This window comes from Mus caroli, unplaced genomic scaffold, assembly GCF_978045245.1.
Source record: "Mus caroli unplaced genomic scaffold, Mus_caroli_1 scaffold_8, whole genome shotgun sequence".
NCBI lineage: Eukaryota > Metazoa > Chordata > Mammalia > Rodentia > Muridae > Mus > Mus caroli.
The window spans coordinates 119,152,321-119,158,320 of record NW_028227263.1 but is presented as its reverse complement, the minus strand read 5'-3'; positions in this window follow the sequence as shown (position 1 = coordinate 119,158,320).

Below are 6,000 nucleotides of genomic sequence, written 5' to 3'. Positions count from 1 at the left end.
CTCTGCCCTCTTTGTGTTGTCTAATGTCTGGTGCACCAAATCCGTTTACATGTCAATCCATGTGTTTTGTTTCGTTGTCTGAATGACTGAATGGCCTGTGTTTCATGTTGGAAAATAAAAATGGCTAAGACTTTATCTGCTGGTTCAGCAAAAATGAGAGTGGCCACACTCTAGCCAGGGATCAGGCACAGCAGAGGAGCCACTGCTGGAAAAAGCTGCTTTCAAGGAAAGGGAGTCTGCAGCTTCTTAGTTTTGGGGCAAAAAATCTGATAGATTTTTTTTTCCTAGAGGATTCTCTGAAATCGTGATTAATGTGTTTGGCAAATGACAAAGTGCTTTTTTATCTTATAATTATAGCTATAAAAAGTAAAATTCTTTGATTGGTCCAAATTTATAAGACTCGTGTAGCCACTGCATTTGGTTTTTTACTGGTCTTAAAGATGTAATATTGGTAGCAAGACAGCTTTAAATTGGTGGCTTAGGTTTGGAGTCTTTCCAACATGTGGCATAAAGCAGGCCAAAAAGCTAGGCCTCTAAGGATACTTCTAGTTGAGATAATATTTAACGTGATTTTTATCCTAAAAGGTAGATTTAAAGATAAGGTTTAAAACAATGTCTCTTTAATGAAGCATTAAAATTTGCACTGTCATGCATTCATAGGTATAAATTTTATATATAAATTTATAAAATTTAATTATATATAATTTTATATATTTTATAAATTCATAGGCAGCCAAACTTTGTAACATGATATTAATACTTCTAATATTAATTTTAAAGATGATAAATTGTTTTGAAATCAGATTTTGCTTTCCCAAGGTTGTGGATATTATCCTAACGATGCAAAAGAAACTTGAAAATTATGGTTAAAACTGCCAGTGTTCCATTGACTGCAGCTTGCAGTTTGATTGCAAATTTAAGATTTTCTATTCACCCATATATTGTTAATTAAGATAATTACAAGAGTAATCATCTTATGAGAGCACAAATGTAGCTCTCTGTGGCTATACAGCCATACAAAGCTCAGAGCAGCCTCAGAGAGGCTTGTGTGACTTTCTTTTGTTCTGCAGATGGTGTGCCTGGGGAGGTTCTAGAAACTTGCCTCTCCTTGCCTCCAGGGAAATTTTCTTTTAGCTACAAGAACACTGTTGTAGATCTATCCAGATGTTGTTCTAAATAAAGTTCAAATTCAAAGTTTATAAAGGGTCAATCAGACTGTAGAACTTATAAAGGCATTACAATCTGGCTTTCCTATTTAATGTAAAGTTATTATAGGTTTAAAAGTTTGGTTTTTTTTTCCTTTGGATGCTGATAATTTTAAAGTTTTGCTTCTAGTGAACTGGTGGTCACTGGAAAATTTTGCCTCTAGGTATGGCTAGTATAGCTTTACATTATGTAAGAAAAATTTTTATTGTCTCTGCTTTTATATAAGAAGTTAAGAGTTTGAATCTTTCAGTGTATATTGTTTTCTAAGTGGAAAGTATTTTATTAGCTAAGGCCTCTCAAGGGAAGTTTACTTCAAATCTTTGCTCTCACATAATGAGCTTTAAAGTTCTGGGGAGTAGCTGTTGCTCCAGAAAAGATTCAGAGGCAATATCTTTTTAATATTTAGGGTTTTAGTTATACTATATAATTGGGGTACAGAAAATCTGAGAACAAGAAATTGATTTGCTTCAAAATTTTATTTTCAAAAGCTTCCAGGAGATGTTAATTGGCTAAGACTGCACCTTAAACTCACCACAGGAGAACTTAAGCCCTTGTTAGGTGCTATCAAGTGAGATTCATATTAACTGGCAAAGAACAAAAGATTTTGCAGAAAATAAAGAAAGCTTTTATAATTGTTATCAATTATAATCAACGGTAATTAAATATTAGCTGCTTATTTTAGTTAGGGTTAGTAAATGTGACCACAGCCATTCTTTGGCAAGAGACAACAATATTATAAAGTCATCTGTCTTCTCCTGGCCGACTATTTGCCTATGTGGAGCTGGCTGGCTGCTGGCTGCTGCAGGGCAGTGAGGAGGGGTATGTAGCTTTCCCTGAGCAGTGGTGGCACGGGAGGCTGCCAGAAAGAGGGCGCCTTTGTAGCGAACTTAGCGGCAGGCCTGAAGCACCGGTTGTGTGCACCATTGGCCCCATGGTCATCCGCCTGTCCCTGCCTGGGGTGATCATATTTTTCCTGCTAGGGCTCGGGTGCTCCACCAACACCCAGGCTTCCTGGCTGGCTGCTTCAGCCTCTTCAGCTGGGGCGGGCTGGAGGCAGGTGAGGCCGAGGTGGTGTTCACCTCAAAGCAAAGTTTTTACATCCTATTAAGGCTACTGTGGTGCTAATAAAGAATTGTAAGATAAATTCTTCTATTTTAGAAAACCTATAACAAAAATTTGTTTTAAGAACCTGATAAAGTGTTTGTTCCTTGTTCCAAACAGCAATTAATTTGGTTATTGCAGAATATTGATATTTGGCCTATTGCATACCATCACTTTAAATAACATTGATAATTATTGTCCTAAAGATAAGTTAAAAATTTGTTTTTATGCATGCTTTTGTACTGTGTATAAATTCATGCATACATCCCATTTACTGTGTTTCAAAACAGCCCTTCTATGGGAGAAAAGTATATGTGAATTGGATCACACGTTTATTCTTTTGGGTTTCCTCTTGATTCAGCACAGATAATTAAATTGTGTGTTGTAGATGGTGTTTTAAAATGTTGAATAATCAAGGTTTAATTTGTATATTTTTCAATATATATCTCAGAGCTTACAATTGCTTAAAATTGTTCATCCCTCAGATAGTATAAATTCTTGAATTTGCAATTGTTTATGCATATAAAACTCATAGAAAAAAAATGCTGCTCTTTCAAGAAGACTGTTTTTGGACATTTAAGAATCTCTCCTGGATTGCCTGGACAAACCACCTTAATGCAATGCCATGCTAGATTTATATCTCAGGCAGGTTACAGGCATTACATAAGAATAATCTCATTCTTTATATAATCAAAACAGTAATGGCTTAAGATAATATTTTGGTATTTTTAGAGAATGTGCATGCCAAATTGAGAAAAAATTTTTCTTGGTGTCCTCATATTTAACCTGTTTCCACACAATGGTGTTAATTCTTAAGGACCTATACTTAATCAATTGCTGCAAATGAATGCTCTTATTTCTGATTAATAAATAAATTATGTACATGTGACTATTAATAACTTTTCAAGCCTTCTAGTTACAACTGCTCTTTAACAGAAACAACTGAAAGTATAATTAGTCACTGCCCATGTTATATTAAAACTGACTATAACAGTCAAGTATTTGAGATGTTTTGTCAACAATTTTATAATTTTCAAAGACAAGGTATTAAACTATAGCATCTTAAAAAACAAAGAAGTGGAGGAATTATATCCCCACGCATATTAGTTAAATTCATATTTTTATTTTAAGAATTTTGAAATTTGGATGTCAAGGAACTTAATAAATGCCTTATAGTATGTTAAAATTAGACATAATCATGCCTAGGTGAGATGAAAAGGATCTACTTATTGGGATATGGCTTGATCCTGAACAGCTACCCCATTGGGGAAAGGGGAAAGCTTAGGTTCTCTCCACAGATTGCTGCAGACACATGACAACTGTCAAGGATTCGTATGACAAGCTGACCTGTGAATTTGCTGAGTGCCCTGACTGTGGTGACAAGAAAGCTGAATTGAGTATATGATTTTTACCCACCCTTGCCTGCCTTTGTCACAGATTGGACAAGCTAAGGTGCCTTGCTTCAAGGTTTTTAATCTTATGGACATAGAACTTTAGAGACTGTGGAATCTGACTTAGAAAGATTAGTCATGAGAAAGAGTTATAATGATTCTTCTCTTTCCTTCAATGTGACCAGTTATTCTAACTCAATCTTGGACTGGTCTAGTAATAATTCGTATATTAGAGATTCCTACTGAAGAAAGCTAAAAATCTTAATTACCTAGCAAAATTAATTTGGAGCATAGCCTCCACTTTCAGGGCATCTCTGGCCTTTGTTCTAATTCTCAAAGCCAGCTTGCCCAGACCTGGAGGTCAGAGGCTGAGCTTGATTGTTGCTAATTTGCCACTGAATAAAGTACCTGGGTTTTCACAAAGAAGCTTTTATCCTGTTGTTTTTCACTGTCTTGACTTTGTTCTTCAAGCAGGTCAGTCAATGCCTCACAGCCTGATTTCAGCAAGCATGCAGCCTCACCTCCAGCAAGCATGGGTGGTAGAAATTAATTAATGTGAAGAAGCATATTCAGTATATTGTGGCTGTGGTCTGATTTGGGAATAAGGTGTGCCATGAGGGCCGGTTAGTCAATGATGGCCAACCAGATTTTGGAGCCATATTAATCTAAGACAGAGGTATATGCCAAGAGGCCGTGGTTTATTAATAATACACCACAGAGCCATTTTTGTGCAAAATGAACACAAACAAGCTGCATATAATCTCCTTGACAGATAAGAATGGCTTGGGAAAAATCTGAGATTTCCTAAGTCAGGCATGGCCACCAGCCACCATAACTCCCAGGCAGGACTATGGAGCATAAATAAATTTTATGTCTCACTTCAGCTATTTTTATTATATAATCAGGGAGAAATTGTAGCCTCCCCAAGCCTGAAGCAGGCTGGTACAAACCTTGTTGCCACTGAGGTAGGGCCACCTGCAGTGCAGCTTTCTGACTTTGCTGGCTCCTTTTTTGAAGTGACAACTGCCCTGCTATTCTGCTATCTGATGAGAGGCTGAACTTGTCTTCCAGAGATGTTCCTGAGATAACATGTGGAACTGGCAGACTAGTGCTAACAACTTGGCAACAATACAACAAGAAACCTGTCTCGACCAAGTGCTGACAGAATGACTCCAGGCACCAAGAGTGGACTGGCTGGGCGATGGGCCTTCCACCTTATAAGCATGGTCTCCTAATAAACTCAAGAGCCTTGAACAGGGAATCTTCTTGGCTCCATTAACCTGTCTCGCTGTCTAAGTCTTTTTCAGCCCCAGCCCGCGTCCCAGGTGTACCCAGTTCATATAGGCTGCGGCCCGGTATACAACACAAAATGTGCTATGGATAATCAAATTCAAACGTCAAATTTTATGGTAAAGTTGAAACAGCAGAGGAATGTAAATGATCTATAAAAAACAAAGATATTTGAAATACTTTATTGTACAAATTGATATATATTATCATCTGAAAATATACATCAGATTTCAAACACAATTGGAACACAAACAACCTATGATTACGTCCAACTTCAAGTCCTGGCATCAGCTTCTAATTGTTGGTATTGACAGGAAAGATCAGAATTTCACAGTCAGCCTGGTTGGCAGAGCAACCTTCAAAATACCATCAAGTCATTTTGGTACACATGTGTAATTCAAGTGCTGGAGTGTGGAGGCAGGAGAAATAGGAGTTCATGTTCAGCCTGGGCTACATAGTCATACATTTCCCCAAAACCAAACCAAGCCAAGCCAAACCAAACAAAACTAAAAAAATATGGGTGCTGGGATTTAGCTGAGTTGATGGTATGTTGGCTTGCCATGTGTGCACGAAGCCCTGAGTTTAATACTAGCATGGTATAATATGGCAGAGATGGTTCATGAGTGTACTCTCAGCATCAACACAAGAGGCAGAAGGATCAGTTGTATTTAGTCTCCCTTGGCTATCTTGTGATGAGACCTTCATAGAAAGAGAATAAAGAAAGAAGTCCAATGACATTTTAGGTTGCCTTTGACCTGCGTGTCTATCAGGATAACCATATACATTGGGTGATCCTTGGCCACTGGGACACTATGCTGCAATCCATGTTAGGAGTACATGATGCTGATGCTTTGGGGTATTAGATTACTGACATTCCTTGTGTTGAAAATACTTTGGGAAGGTCATTGTATCCAGTCAGGAATGACCTTAGGTAGGAGCTCCACCTTCAGGGTCCTGAGATTGTAAGTGTTTATTATTACACTCACTTTATTCAGTGCTGAAGGTAAAATAT